This window comes from Haplochromis burtoni, unplaced genomic scaffold (assembly GCF_018398535.1).
Source record: "Haplochromis burtoni strain Fernald_Lab_line unplaced genomic scaffold, NCSU_Asbu1 Contig_569, whole genome shotgun sequence".
In the NCBI taxonomy this organism is placed as follows: Eukaryota; Metazoa; Chordata; class Actinopteri; order Cichliformes; family Cichlidae; genus Haplochromis; species Haplochromis burtoni.
The window spans coordinates 22,000-38,531 of record NW_024582930.1 but is presented as its reverse complement, the minus strand read 5'-3'; the positions used below and the strand labels follow the sequence as shown (position 1 = coordinate 38,531).

General features: G+C 43.0%; 1 non-coding gene across 1 annotated transcript in view; it reads left to right on the top strand.

Annotated features, from left to right (window-relative positions):
* The window catches only part of LOC102292570, a 27,964-nt gene extending 11,534 nt beyond the window's left edge, over positions 1-16,430 (top strand). The window contains exon 3 of the transcript XR_006053038.1: positions 11,956-16,430. This is a non-coding gene — a transcript (uncharacterized LOC102292570). The remainder of the gene's footprint in view (positions 1-11,955) is intronic.
* The last annotated feature ends 102 nt before the right edge of the window (positions 16,431-16,532 follow it).

Here is a 16,532-nt window from a genome sequence, read left to right as displayed (position 1 = left end):
TTTTCTTCGCTCCAAATAAATTTCTCCTCACAATGCGACACTTGCACCTGCATTTTTTTTTACGTGCGCTCAGAATAGCGGCACAAAAATAACGCCATACGTTTCTGGTACTTTTTCAGCCCGAGAAGTTTAAGACTAATGAACTGCTCACATTAAGAATAATTACTGTTTATTTAAATAGCCATAATTACTATTAATGAGATTTGAAATGATGTGAAGTGGGTTAAAGTTTACACCATATTAAGAAGAGAAGAAACATCTGTTTCACTTACTGCATCGTCACCAAAGAGGAATCGCTGGCTGAACTGTTCACATGTGAACTGCTGGTGCTCACTAAGTGCACTGAAGCTTTATGAGGATGAACATGTCTTGTTAGTTGTTGTCTGCCTCTTTGTTTCCCTGACATACAGCGTACTGAGCTCAGGGAAACTACTGCCTATGGTCCAGATCAACTCATATTACTAATATCTAATATGCATGTGCAACATGTCTTTAAATAAATGAGAGGCTGTGCTTGGCATGTCTGCTCTGCTGGGGAGCTGACACAGTGTGCTAACTGCTAGTCTTGTCAACACTTTTCTGTTCAGTAAAAATAAAAAGTCATTCCTGGAAATGTATTATTTATGGATGCTGTTTAGAAACTGTTCCAAAAATGCAACCTTATGTGGACGGACACAAATGCTTTAGCCGTCAAAACATGACAGGATCCCCCCACATCCTCCTGTCAGCTGTCTCACACTGATGACATCAGCATTTCTCCAACCGTGTGTGCTTGTGTGCTGCTGACAGTGTCAGGCCGGCATCTGTAATGAGACAAAAATCCAAGTAAATCTTGGAATAGCTCATTGTGCTGTGGCTGCATTTTCCTTGTAGTGCCAGTTGAGGGATAGATGTCATTATTTTTCTGGCACTGTGGGAGCTGACTGCAAGTGCAGCTGACTGACTGACCAATCAGCTGGTTACCGACTCAGGCAGAAACATGTCCCACCTGTGAGCTGACAGCCGGGGGCTGGATCGGTTTACATGCTGGAAATGTTTGACCTCCATCACTGCTCTGAATCTAATTCTCCATCTGCTGTTTTCTAACAAAGAAGTTGAAAGTTCGACTCTGGGTGGGAACGCTCCTAATATAACTCCCTTTGGTCCCTAATGGTGAACATCTTTTAAAGCGATATTAGAAATCTTTTTTGTTTGTGGCTTTAGACTTTTAAAGATGACGCATCTGCTTTATCACTAACAGCTGCTAAGCTGCTAAGAAAATACTAGTACTGTGGTAGAAACACCCCCTTACAATTCATAGCGTATGACTCAGTGACTGTTATACCTACTCATCATTTCTCTGAAGCTCTCTATAATTCAGACCAACGGCGCCAGCAAAAACTATTCTGATGCAGAAAACAAGACAATCGTCTTTCTGTGGAAAACCGGAGCTGTGACCTCAGCAGTCGGTCACATGAGCTGCTTCTAATGTTAGAATGTCTCAGCCACACTGAAGAGCCACATTCAGGATAGTAACATTTAGGTAGTGTTCATACTGTTAAATATGTTTGGGTAATGTTAGGCTGACATGTCTTTGACAGAAACGTGTCCAACATGCATCCTGCTGTACGTGGAGGCAGTGAGTCAGGGTTGTCAGTGGGGCCGTATAGTGGCACAAAACCAAATGGACCAATGGGAGCAGCTCATCTGTAACTTTCTGTCTTTGTTTAGAAACTTGAAAGAATGTTTGAGAGTCAGATTTATTTCTCAGCAGAAGCTGAACACAGAGCTGCTCAGTAGTTTCTGTCCTGTCCATGGAGCATCGGACCGCCTACTTACCCTGTCAGGGGAACTCAAAGCTGTGAGAGTCTGCGTGTGTTTTGTGGACCTGACAGCATTTCTTGGGGGGGTGGGGGGACTGCACCCACCTGGGCTGTCAGATTCGGTATTCTCAAGATCTCACTTCATCTTTTGCAGATGATCTGATTCTGTTGGTGTCATCAAACAGCACCGTCCAGCCTACTCTGGTGTATCTGCAACACTGGGAATAAAACACAACATCTCCAAGTCTGCTTCTCTGTCAGAAAGGGTGGAGTATCCACGGGAGTTTGTAAATGAGGTGTTTATGAGTGACGGAGGGAGTGTGGAATTGACAGATTAATTGGTACGGGGTCAGGAGTGTTGCAGATACCGTATCAGTCTGTCATAGTTAACACTGAGTGTGAAAGGGAAGCTGTCGAGTTACCTGCTGATCTGCGTCCCTACAAGAGCTGTTGGTAGTGACCACATAAGACTGTGAATGCCAGCTGTAAAAATGAACTTCTTCAGATGATGTCTGGGTTACAGGGTTAGCCTGCCCCCAGGATAGAGAGCTCAGTCACTTAGGAAGGGCTCAGAGTAGAGCTGCTACTCGTCTACATCAAACTAAAGACTTGTGTTGGGCAGCTGACTTGAATGCCTCCTCACGTCTCTGTGGTGTGGATTCTCAGACATATCAGACTGAGAGGAGACACCGGGGCAGATTCAGGATGTGCTGTAGAGATTATATCTCTCATTTGGTTTGGGAATACTGTTGTTTCCCAACAGAAGAGCTGGAAGAGCTGGAAGAGCTGGAAGAGCTGGCTGTAGACAAATAGAACAAATGGATGGAGTAAAACGTTTTTGTCCATTAAGTTTTTTTGGTGGAGATTTTTAAACAGGACCTGACGTGTGCATTTCTTCCATCACTTACACCAGAAACACAGTAGAAACATTTCTTTAGTGGCTTGTCTGAACAGGAAGAATTACTACAACAAATAATACTCTGCTTAGATCTGCAAGGACAAAAACAACTGAACTGTGGAGTGATTTCAACCGCCCTGTGTAACTGTAAATAAGAGGTCAGCTTAAGAAAGAGAAAAAAAGAGGAATGTGGCCTGAGAAGGATAACTAAAGATGAAAAACATGGATTACAAAGTCAAAATCTGGAGGGTTTCTGTTTTGTTTGAATGTTCATTCAATCAGTGCAAAGATTGCTTCTGAAAGGACTCGGTCGTTTAGGGCGCCACTTTTGCTCGCGAGCGTAGCGCATGACGTTTTATTGCACGTACAGTCGTGTTTCAAACACTGACCCGCCCCTGGGGTGCAGCTTCACATCCTGAGACACTAACGTGAGATTTGTTTTTCAGCTGCTCAGTTGTGTAAAACTGTAACCATGGCAACACTAACTGTAGCCAAGTGGAAGCCATGTGGTGCCATAACGCACATGTCAGATGTCTGCTTACGTTGTTTTTCCAGAACTCGCTGCGTAGTGCTTTCTGTCCCGATGGTATCGTGCATGTAGCGACTAATCTCATGAAGTCTGCCGTGAGTCTCAGTCATGAATATGATGTAACAGTAACCTTCATAACAGACAGAGCAAAGGGTCTCAGTCTGGTATAATACAAACTTACAGCCTGTGGGATGCAAAGAGGTACTGTGGAATATGAGGGGTCCTACATTTAGTCTGAATTTATTGTGTCAGCGCTCCGTGTTTGACAATTTAGCATGTGTCATATTTCTCGTTTCCATGGCAATTGCACAGTTAGGAATGGGTAGAAGCATAAAAATCGCTGCAGCCCGTCTGAACGATTTTTGTCAGCATACGTCTGCTTCGTCCTCTTTTTCTCCCCCCTTCCTTGTTTTTCTTGATCTTTTTTCTCCCCGGTTTTCCCCGTTCACATTTCTCTGTCCCCTAATCTCGCTCCCTCTTTCCTAATCTCGCTCCCTCTTTCCTTATCTCGCTCCCTCTTTCCTTATCTCGCTCCCTCTTTCCTTATCTCGCTCCCTCTGTAGCTAGCAGGCAACGAGCTGGTGTGTTGACTTCTACTTCTAACACACGGGTTTCCCTCCCTGTCTGCCTACTCAGAGTGTTCAGGGAGATTCCTAGCACATACGCACACTCACAGATACATGCTCAATCACTCACAAACAAATAGATAGCACACACACACACACACACACACACACACACACACACACACACACACACACACACACACACACACACAGGGGCCCTCAAGGTCTGGTCCTGGTGAATTATTCAGTCTGTGTCAGCAGGTCTGTATGTGCAGCTGAAATCATACATATATGTGTGTGTTTGCGTGCATGTGTGGCATAGTGTGTGTCAGTGGGAATAGGAAATCGTGTTTTCCTCCTGAAAAGCTTGCCTTTAATCAGCTTCTGCATCAGCTCTCTCCTCACTGGCTTCAAAAGCTCATTAGAGGGAAATTATGGGGAGAAAGGAAGAAGCAGTCAGAGTCAGCTGGGGAGCTTTTGATTACCTTTAATACCTCCGACGGACATTATGGAGAGTTGACTTTATATTTACTGCAATCCTGATGCCATGTTGGAATACAAATGTCACTGATTCATAAACTAATGTGATAAAGATGTATTATTTATATACATTGTGTTGTATGGACACATGCATTTACACGTTATTATAAAATGAAACAGGCTTAAACATAATAACAGGACACAGTCGCCAGGAAGTAGGCTGCTGCATATTGTATGCATACTGCACCGCTCAGGGTTTTGTCCATCATCAAAACTATTTATAATGAGAGCTGGCTGTGACTGAGTGCTGAAGGGACCACATTCTTTTAAATGATACCGGGGTCGAGCTGAGGCACCTCGTCACTGTCTTCATTTTAAGCTGTGCTCATCATTTCGAATGAGGGTTGTGGTCTCCCTTCAATCTTTGTTTGCCTGAGTGACAGTTGCCGTAACAACTGTGCAACTTTCCCACGTTCACCTTTTTCCCAACACTTCTTTAAACATACTTAGAAAATCACAAAGAGCCACTTTGCATCGGTGGCCACATACAGTAAAAATCCCCTTACTGTCTGTGGATTTCATCCCTGTGATATCTCAATATAAGACAAAGCAGTGCAATCGCAAGAGCACTTCTCAGTTTTTCTACAAGGTAAAGAAACACTGCTCTGTTTAATAAAGGAGCACTATCACGACTCTTTGGGCCTATTACAGAAAATACTCCGACTGTCCAATGACTGTAAGAAAGTGTTTGTTAAATAATTCATCTTAAATTTTACAGCGAGCACATTCTTAAAAATGAGGGAAAAAAAGAACTTTCTATTGTTAATAGTGGAAAAAACAGAAACTGTCATTTAATTGTTTATCTATTACTTTGATGGGGGAGATCTTCATCAGTAGGACAAGTTGTAAACTTTATGAAAATACAGTTAAAAGATGAAAGTGTGTGCCCTCGTTCACAGATCCCAGACACCCACAGGACCGGACCAGAGTCTTTGCTGGGCCGATTCTGGCCCTCGGACCAGAATGTTTGACACCCCTGCTGTTGCTCATGAAGTGTTAAAGATAATACATATTTGTTTTTAACACTTTAAACTTCTGCTGTCTATAACGCATGGACATCACCATACGCTGTGCAGCCTGCACCACCCTCAAACACTTCTCATGCAGTACCACAGTCGCCCTCTTGGGACTATTTTACGCTCCAGATCCACAAAGACACAGACGACTGCTTCTGACCTTCTCCTCCAGATCAATCCTCTCAAAGCAAACATCACATCTGTAGTGCTCCCTGCCCTCCTCCCTCTGTGCAGAACACCTTCAGCTATACTTTCTCAGTCATCTGGTAACTGCAGAAAAACATTCAAATAACTGTGACATTCTTTTAAAGTAGAATTTTAGTAAGTTGCTAGTAGTAGTGCAAACCTAACAACCATACATGTATGTGCAGTTCCACATAATCTACATAATCCTGTCAGCAGGTAGTGTTAGACACTTATTACTGCAGGTTATTAAATAATGTTTCGTATCCGTCACTTAATATTAAACATGTTGGATTTTCGTACATTTGTGCACATCTTTCCATTTTCACACTAGTTCAGTTCTGCTTGTCACAGTCACAAATACAACCACAGACGGCATCAGGTCGCTGGGGACAGTATGAAGCACCTTTGAGAGAAGTGTGCAGTAAGCAGAATGAGAAGAAATGTTACGCTGTGTACAGCTGCCCACCATCACCCTTGTTTAATTTGTGCCCGTTGCCCTCTGCTTCCAAATACTGCCATCTCCTGCACTTTCCTCTGTGAACGCCTGCAGTGTAATAATACAGCTCCTCACCTCTTCCCTGCTAGAATAATGCCGGCTTTCTTTCATGTCCAGCTGTGTCCTAAACACCGAGCAGCTTAAACCATGAGTCACCCGAGTTTTCATGCTCTACCTGCTGACTCTTCTGCTGTCCGTCTTCTTTTCTTTTCCACTAGACAATGTCTGAAGACACAGTAGCCTGCGACATTCTTTCTGGTGCTTCTGTTTGAGTCCCTCTCTCAGCCTGGTTTCCTTTGGTTGAGGTATTGTCATTTTGCAGATACAGTACATCTGCATCACAATTGCACCAAACGTCCTCTTCATGTGGCTGCGTGTCTTATATTTAAAGAATAATTACATTTTTCCACCCCTGCTCAAAACGCTTTACCTTAAGCAGCCTGGAAAAAATAACATCTTCTCGGTTCTTTCGGCCACAGACTGAAAACCATTTACTCAGCGGTCTGGAAAAGACGTGCAGAATGTACACAAATACAGTACACACACTCAGCTCTGCCTTTGCATTGCTTAGTGCTTATTGCAGCCAGACAAACCCATCAAACTTTATGAGCCCCTGAGGGCAGCTGCTGCCACTAATTCATAGAGACAGGTCTCAAGTGCATCGACACAACTGATTTTCAGTGTTTCCATGAATACCTGAACAGGTCTGTCCACCGCTTGTGTCTGCTGCGAGAACAGTCTGTCGGATTCAAGATGGACAGCTTTGATTGATGATGTGTCTCTTTAGTGAAGCGATGGGGGAGAGGCTGTGATAACAGTGCGCTTAAAGCAGACGTTTCCATTCAGGAGCCCAACATTCACTGATGGTCACGTCATGCTGGGAAGCAGAGGTACTCTTCACTTTTAAAATTATGAATAATACAGCGCAGCTACCTTAATGATCTCCTCAGCCTGTATATTCCTAGGAGAGCACTGAGATCATCAGGTCAATTGCTCTTGGTGCAACCTCGCTTCAGTAGCACCCAACCTCTGGAACAATCTCCCATTGCTGCGTCTGATTCAGTTCAGACTTTCAAATCTCCATTGAAAACTTCTTTGGTTTGGCCTTCTCGGCTACCTAAGTGTATCTATCATGTGAATGTCCCCCCATGCTACACCTCTTTGTCTGCCTTTGGATAATGTTTTGTATTGTTTTAACTCCTGAGTAATCTTATCTTATCTTATCTTATCTTATCTTATCTTATCTTATCTTATCTTATCTTATCTTATCTTATCTTATCTTATCTTATCTTATCTTGCATGCCTGGTTAATTATTGTCTTCCACCTGCTAGTTTATTTATGACCTCTGGTTTTTAAATGTGCTATACAGTTAAATTTGTATTGTATTGATTCTTGTACTGTGACGTGACTGACGGAGGTTTGAAAAATCTGCTGCCACTTATTTGGGTTCAACTGCCACAAAGGCTCGACCATCAGTGTAACATAAAGACGTATCATTGAGCTTTTACTCGCCTTTATTGGAAGTGTTGCAGCACAGAAACTGTTTATTTTTAACTATCTTTAAAAAAAACCCTTGTGGATGTTGTGTGAGAGCTCTGTGTCACAAAGTTCTCCGATTTAGTGGTCAAAAATATCCTTTAGTTGTTTTGTGTGTTTGACTTGCTGCTTGAATGAACTGTTGGCCCCGCCCCTCCCTGAGCCTGGTTCGGCCGGAGGTTTCTTCCTGTTCAAAGGAAGTTTTTCCTTCTCACTGTCGCCAAAGTGCTTGTTGGCTTTCTCTCTGTATTGTAGGGTCTACCTTACAATACAGAGCACATTGAGGCGACTGTTTTGTTATTTGACATATTGTAAAATTAAAATTGAACTGAATATTCCTTCAAGTGTGGTTTGTTTTCCTTTCTGGACTTTTATATGTTTGCACAGTGCAGAAAAGTAAACACAACACCCATAGACACTGAAATGTGCACTCAATCAAAAATAATCGTATCCCCATAAGCAAGTTACAGCTCGACAATTGAAACAGGGACACATTTTCCAATAACAATGACTCATGAGTCTGCAAACTAATTCCACGAACTCGAGCCCGATGCAGGAGGCGTGATATCGATGGGCAGAGCTGGATTGGAATGTGATGTGCAGAACTGTCGGGTGTGGCAGATGCATGTCTTGCCAGTGATGATAAAATGACTTATAAATCACTATTTGAGAGGGAATTACTACACTCCCCTCTGTGAACCTCTTCGTAGATGTAATTTACAGGGAATAATGACCGTCTACCATCTTCTCCTCCTGGGACTTTTTCATAATCAAGTTTAATGAAGAACACTTAGAAAGAAAAATTGACCCAGTGCACCGACGTGGGTTTAATTTCATTCATTCATTCATCATAGGGACAATGTATGACACATTACCTTCTCCCAAAATATTGGCGCTGAGTCGCAGATGAGCCCGGCTGTGAATACTGACTGAGACAGCTCGGAAAGTTGCTCCCTGGGCTGACAGAAAAGCCAGCTTTGGCTCTCAAACATTTCCTGACAAGGCAACGATCAGTAAGCGAGGTGAAGACGTTTGGCTGGAGCTGGTGGATGTTGCTCGTCATTAGTCTTCCCTGGCATCGATTTAGAGCCTCGAAGTTTAGTCTTCCTCAGTTTTTACTTTTGTGTTTTGTGGTTATTGCCCAGCCTCTTTTTTCACGTGGTGATTATTAAAGACGTGGCTCTGTGTCCACATTCTACACTAAAACAAAACAAACTGTCATCATGTACAAAATTACATTTTGTAGCATTAAAAGCAGTTTCCTAGGAGTTGGGCCAGTTCTAGGTACAGTGTGGGCCGACGTGTGAGTCACTGACCAAAAACTAATCACAAGAGTCACGTCTGTCACTGCAGCGATACGGTGTTCTTCCCTTATCATAGCCTGAAGTCCTTGGGGAAGATTTATCATTCATGAGGAAGCTCTACAATAAAAATGACCAAAAAAAGTCAAACTGGTTCGTTTCTTTTTCAGATCCACAAATAAGAATCTGCCAGGCAGCAAAAATCTTGCTACCTTAATTTAAATAATTTATGCCACCCAAAGAAGCGAATCCTTCTCGACTCTCCTTTATCCAAAGCTCTCATAAAAAGTCCTCTGATGCACACCTCCCATCTGCAGCCTCCTCGTGAAAAATATCTCTCTGTCCCTTAAAGGCCTTTCCCCTCATTATAACGGGCATGTCTAGCTTGAAATGCTGCCTTTCTAATGGCTTTTAAATGTGTTTGGAGATCTCTCGAGTGACTGCTATTTTTGTAGAAGAAGATAATGGTCACAGAGAAACTCTTTAAGAAGTCTCAATCTCAGGTCTCCACTTTTTGAAATGCTGTCTGTGTGACATCAGTAAATACCTTACAGCGAACAGTCTCATCTGGAAGTTTCAAATCCAGCTGAACACGATGTCATGTTCATTTAGTCAATTATGACTTTTATTCACAACCTGTGGCTTTAGTCCGTGTGTTTCTTTCTTCTTCAGTAAATGTTATGAGCAGTGTTTCCTGATAACAAAATCTCCGCAGCTTACAACATCTGCAACTAGACATTCACAGTTTGTCCACAGGATTATATTCTTAAACGCTTCCACTTAAAAACAATAAATAGTTTTTATTCCAGTTACCTCAGATGAGCACACAGGCTGACTCACAGGATTATTATGATTATTATTCAACTTTTACATTACAATAAATGCTGTTCTGAACACCTTAATTATAAAACAGTTTAGTCCCGTTTAAAATAGCCTGATCACTGGCAAATATTTTGATTGAGTTTTTATTGACATGACAATCTTCCCGAGTAATATCAGTGCTGGATTTTCATCTCGGGCAGCATCAGGACCTGCTGACTGTCAGGTTTCTGGTCTTCAGGTGGAACAGTCAGGAAGCTGAGTGACTGCAGAGGAACGTAGAAAATGTGACCTGCTGCTGAAAGCTAAAAATAAACAAAAGATTTTGCACATTTATTATGACAGACAATGGCATCAGCTCTTCAGCCACAAATGTTTCACTAGGGCTCTCTGCAGCCTACGTAAAGGGGAAATTGTTTGCTAAAAACAGCAGTTATAGTGTTCGACTTCTTGGAGCAGGAACTCTTGGAGCCTAAGAGAAAGTCAGCTTACTTAGGAAGATCTCTGCAGGAACAATTGAAATAGAATAAATAAAGACTTGGATTTAACTGAATTTAAAGTCAAACTGTGAAATAATCAGGGACGATGATGTGATGTGGTCACCGTGATCAATGCAGAGTTGTTGCTTCAGTCAGACAACAGTTGGGATCACTTCTCTTCTACTCCCGCTCTCTCATGATCTTTCTCCAAATACCTGCATTCATTATTTCAGCTCTTTCATGCTTGTGTCCTATTTGTTTTCATTCTTTCTCCCCAAAGTCTTCCTCAGTGATCTTTTTACATCTGTTATATTCATCCTTTCTTTTCTCTTTCCTTCTTCCCACAGTGGGGCTAAGTGAAAGAAACAAGGAACATTCTCAGAAGCTTAATGCTCTTTAGTGGAAGCCATCTATCAAACTGGCAGACTGTCAGGCTAACACAGCACAAACACACTCCCACTCAGACTCTTTCATTTATGTTGTTTTCCTGTGTTAGCCAAAGACGCTCGAGATTTACCTTAAAGACACTTTTTATTCACAGCATATGAAACAGTGAGTGAGAGTCTGCGTCCTGAGTAAAGGAACATGTTTGAGTGTCTGTTTAAAGTGTGTTTAAAGCTCTCTTGATATCATATTTTGACACTGAGCAGAGGCCAGGGAGCAAAAGAGCTCCTTCTACAGTAAGTGGTTCACAGGAGAGACACTCTGTGGAAGAAGAGGCTGTTAGGGTTGCAGCTGCCGTGTCAAGTTTTGGACCTAATTACAAACAAACTTTAATTTCTATTGCATGTTAGTGTTATTTTAGCAGCAGAAGTGCCAAAAATCATGTGCCCCAAAAAGGACATGTGGTGCTGTTTGTTGGGTAGCAGCAGGCTGAAAGGTTTTTCTTTGTTTCAATTAATATTAGAATTGAAAATGAATAAATCTGAATCTCTTTGGAGATTCGGTTTGACAGAAGCAAGGACAGAATAGCTGCTAATATTAGCTTAATGTCTGAGTGGTTTTAGTCGTTCAGGGCAGAAGCAGTCTGAAGAAAATGTGGAAATGCTGCCTCTGGTGGCTTTTGAATGTTGTTACAATGAAGATACAGATTTGGATAAAACGACCTGGGCCAGGGAAGTCTGCCGTTGGCTGAAAAATCTTGCTTAGCTAGAGCGTCAACAAGACGTGAACAGGAACGAGCCTCCACCTTAAAATATTTGAATCCTTGGGTGACCAACCGTCCTCTTTTCCTCGGGCGTGTCCATTTTCACGTTCTGTCCGGGTTTTCCTACAGAGCATGTGTGACATCATCCCCGAGCTGCTGCTTTGTGAGTGGTTGTTCTGCGCTCACAGGAGAGACAGACAGCGCGCTGATGATGTTTAAAAGATGTCAAAGCACAACTGCAGCTTTTCAGACGAACTGTCATTTCCCTCGTACCATCCTGGTACTTGTTCTTTTACAGATGAGGCCTTATTTCGGTACCATTATTTAATCCCAGAGGTTTTTAAGTTATTTTTTTGCACTTGTTGCATATGACATTTTTTATTTCACCATTCATTAACCGCACAGAGAAGGCATCGTTTAAATATGTTAAAAGTTTCTTTAAGCAAACAGCATGATTAAAGTTTTTCTGGGCCAAGTGTTTTTTGGAAATCCAAATATGGTCACCGTAGCTTTCATTTAGGATAAATGCGATTAACCTCAGCTACCTGTTTCCATTCATTTGATCATATATTGAGTTGGTGTTGCTGTGTTAATGAAAAGTAAATAACTGAGTAGAAACCTTTGTCCTTTCACCCACAGGTCGCAAGTTTATCATAGCCAACGCCAGAGTGGAGAACTGCGCCATCATTTTCTGTAACGATGGCTTCTGCCACATGTGTGGCTACTCCAGGGCTGAGATCATGCAGAAGCCATGCGCGTGCAACTTCCTGTATGGACCTGACACCAAGCGACTGGCTATTGCCCAGATGGCGCAGGCCCTCCTGGGGTCGGAGGAGAGGAAGGTGGAGATCAACCTTTACCGAAAAGACGGTAGGAAAAACCAAAGGATGCTGTGCTCGTCATTTCAGAGCTGTTTCTGCTCATGTGTGCACCTGTTTCTGGCCTGAGGGAGATGAAACTGCATTTAAGGGAATACAAGCAGATCATTTCTAATAGTGGCAGAAGAGTAAAGCTTGGTGTCAACTTTGTGTTGGGGACAGAAGGTGTGGTGTGCCAGAGAGGTTAGCATGCTAGCTGCTTTAATTGAGATAGGGTTAGGGGGTTAACCCTAACCCTAACCCTAACCCTAACCCTTGAGCAGTAATACATGTTTGTTAGGTATATGTAGAAACATGTGGTATATTCATTGCTATTGTACTATATTCCAGAATAAGAGAAGAGTCATTTGTGATTAATTTTCCAGAAGTCCATAAAAGGAATCAGACGTGCAGATTATCCAGAATGAGATCTCCATATAGGATTGGTCAGGGCTCAGGTAACAACATCTGCCTCTGCTGCCACTGTTGGCTGAAGACAAAGGAACAGGAAAGGGGGAAGGTGTGTCTGGAGACAGTGGGAAAACTGGTAAAGGGAGAGGATCTGATTTGATGGAGAGAAGGAAGGTATATGTGTGTGCAAGGTCCTTCACTAGGCTGAAAGGAAGTAAACACTCCACCACGGTGCAGATAGGAAGAGAGACGAGTAATGTTGGAGGAAGAGTATCTGAACAGTCTTGAGGTGAAGAGAGACGTGATTGTGAGGCTGAAGCTGGAAATTGAAGGTGTGATGTTAAATGCTGTCAGTGTGTATGCCCGACAAGTTGGATGTCATTTAGACGATGAGGTAAAGATGGTGTTAAAGAGACAAATGCAGAAGGACAGATAGTGTGTGTCTTATAGAAATGGCTGTGGTGAACACAGAAGAAGAAGAGGGAGGAACACAGGCTGACAAATGATACTGGAAGATGGTGCACACATTTAGATTATATCTTGTGCAGAAGGTGCAGTTTGAAAGAGATAGGAGGTTGCAATGTGATGTCAGGGTGTAGTTAGGCAGCATCAGGTAGTAGGTTGTAGAATGACTTTGCAAATCAAGAAGATGAAGCGTGTGAAGGCAACGACAAGGATTAAATGGTGGAAGTTGAAGAAGGAAGAGTTGTGCTCAGTGTTTCGGGGAGGCAAGTCTGGGTACATAACAATAGAAGTCTTTCAGGTTGGTGCAGCACATGTGTGAGTGCAGAGTACATTAGATCGTCTTTGATAGACGTGCTGACAGAAGAAGCCAGGCAGGATTCTCTGTAAACCATGATGTCTGCAGATCTGTAGCGAGAGCAGGTGGAAGCCTGCAGAGGCGGAGGTATGCTCTGGAGAGAGGACGGATGGAATTCAGCAAAACAGAATACGAGTGTGAATGAGAGGGAGACAGGTGTAGCTGTGAGGATGCAAGGAGGGGTGCAGCTTAAATATTTGGGGTCAATCACCCAAAGCAATGACGTGTGCACAACAGAGATAAAGACAAGTGCAGGCAGGGTGGAGTGGGTGGAGACTTGTGACAGAAGGATAGCAGCAAGCGTGACTCAGGTTCAGCTTTGGCTGCTTTTGAGTGGCGTGCACATCCACAGACGTCTTTCTGCTGTAGGCCAGCACCGTGTCCTTCCTCTGTATCTTATTTATTTTTTATTTTAACTTGAATTAAGGTTGAAGTAGAGCCCATGGAAATGAATACATATTGATTTGATTAAGTTAACTGTGATCATAGTTCTCATCATAAGTCCAACAGCAGGCCAGTTTCAGCCGATTCCTTCAGTCAGCCTCGAGCGACTGTCAAAGCTTCTCACTTTGTTTTTGTGTTGTGTAGGGAACATTTGGCACATGATAGCTCATGTTTTTGTCCAAGTTTGTGTGAATAGTTTGACTGCTGTTTAGTCCATGTTTTCATTTGTGTCTTTAGCAACAAACTTAGTGCCAGATTTTTTCCTTTTTTCCTTTTGAGCAGCACAAACGTTTGGGACGGAGAGTATGGTGCGTGTGGTCTGTTTCCAGATGGCATTTAATATAAATGTGGTCGATTATTACTGAGTGAGACAACAATTAAATAGCCATCTGTTCTTTTTCATGCTACAACTGTTTTAATGAAATAGCAGTGTGATTAAAAGAGCTCACCTGAACGCACATTAGAGGAAGATAAACATGTCAAACCCTTGGAGAAGTCCGTCCTACCACACGAATGTATTTCTGATGATCGTCATAAAGAGGCGCGTGGTAATAAAGAAAGCAACTCCCTGGGCTACGGCCAGAGCATCTGCTGGATGTTTTCCACCTGTAGACGGACAACAGAGCAGCAGAAGAGAGGGGGCTTAGGTGGAGGAAGAGAAGGCCGAAGGGAAAAGTGGTGACTAAGAAACAGGAAGACGCCACAGCTCTGAGAAGCTCGGAACAACCATTGGGTGAGAGGTGGGAGAAACAAAGTGGGAGCATGAGACAGAGAGAGAAGCAGCGTGTCATGGTCTGGGTAGTTTTCCACGGCATCGGCTCCTCCCCGCTGGGTGGAGTCTTTGTTGTTCCTCCCCTGATGGCAATCATACCGGCAGTATTTATGACCTGCGCACTCAACTGGTCTTCGCCAGATTATCTGCCAACTTTACAGCTGAAACCCACCTACCACCTACCTACCTTTTTGAACTGCCAGTCTCTCCTGCCTGCCTCCCTGCATTGCATGCAGCACCCACCTCGACCTCTCCTGCCTTCCTCCTCCAAGCAACCCCCACCTGCAAGCTTTGCCCAGTCCCTGCACCCAGTTATCCCTGCCATCTAGTCATAGTCATAGTTTTTCGTTGTCTAGTTTATGTTCCTTAATTCTAGTCTGAGATTTCTGTTAGCCTCTGAGCATTGTGAAGAAAGACTCTTTTTGTTACGCCGCACCTAGCCTCCGGGTTTGAAACTGCACTTGAGTCCATCCCATTTCCACTGTGCAATGACACAGCGACCGTTATGTGAAAGTGAGAAGGAAAGGAGAGAAGAGGTGGAGCCTGCAGTGTGCTCTGTAGTGATGTTTATGAGGAGCTCTCTGCCAGCTCCGCTCCTCACAGATCTCTCTTTCCACTGTTTACACCAGTCGCACACAAAGAACCCAGTGAAAGCTACAATATGTCCACCATGCTAACAACACATAGCATTTAGCTTTTCTGACTTTAATGCCTGCATAGCTTTGGCCGCTGCTGGCACAGTGCAATATCCTCAGTATACCCTTTTACTGCAGACAGAAGAAAAATGATCATATTAACTAAAATGGAATAGCACTGTAATTAAGAAGTGACTCACGTAATGACCATGCTCAAAGCACTGACTAATCATACATCCACAAAGTATCATTCTTGGAGGTAACGAGAGGTCACCGAGGTGTCGCTGGCACAGAGGGACAGTGGACAGCCTCACACCATATCAAATATTACAAGTAGGTTTTCGTATGATTCAAGTGCAACTATCATTTTTCATGCAGGGATGAGTCCTGCTCTACTCACAGTTGATTTCTGCCCAGGTCTTGAAGATTATCGTACATTGTAAGCAGGTAATTAACCATGTATGGTGTTTCCTCCAGCTTATGTTTAAATAGTTTCACAGTCACAGCAGCTTCCCTGCAGCAGCCTGGGCCTCATTCACTAATATTTGAGTGGAAATGTTCTTAGCCTGTGCAAACCTGCCTCTCATTTATGAAACCTGAAGCCTGTTCTGTTCTTGCCACGCTCCGTATGTTAGTGAATCAGGATCGTCTTGAACCAGCAGCCTGCACCTCCAAGGCAAGAGATCAGGAGAAGTCTGATTGTGAAAATGTGAACAGCAGTGACTGAGGTCCAAAGGGGAAAGCAGAGGAGGCACAGCTTTCCAAAGTATTTCCACGGAAATGATGGCAATTTAAAAAGAATAAATAACGAGCTGAGTGTCGTTTCCCCTGGCAGACTCTTGGTGGCTCAAGTCCAAAAGGAGTTTGAAAAAGACAAACAGGCTACAAGGTGGAGGACACAGACCATGTGATCTGTCAGCCTGCGAGGAGAAACTCACTGCAATAATCAAACAATGATAGAAGTTATTTTCAATGATAGATAAGAACATGTAAGGTACAATAAGATGAGATAGGAGACACTGTAATACATGTTTAAACTGACAGACGAATCCCAGTCATGTGGACGCTGCACGTGTCGCGGTAGGGTAAGGCAAGGCAAGTTTATTTGTATAGCACAATTCAACAACAAGGTGATTCAAAGTGCTTTACAGAGACATTAGAAACAAAAACAAATAAAAAGCAGGATTTAAAATTGATTAAAACAAGCAAACAAACAAACAAACAAACAAAACAGTAGATAAAATCAAAACAGATAAAATCAAAACAGATAAAATCAG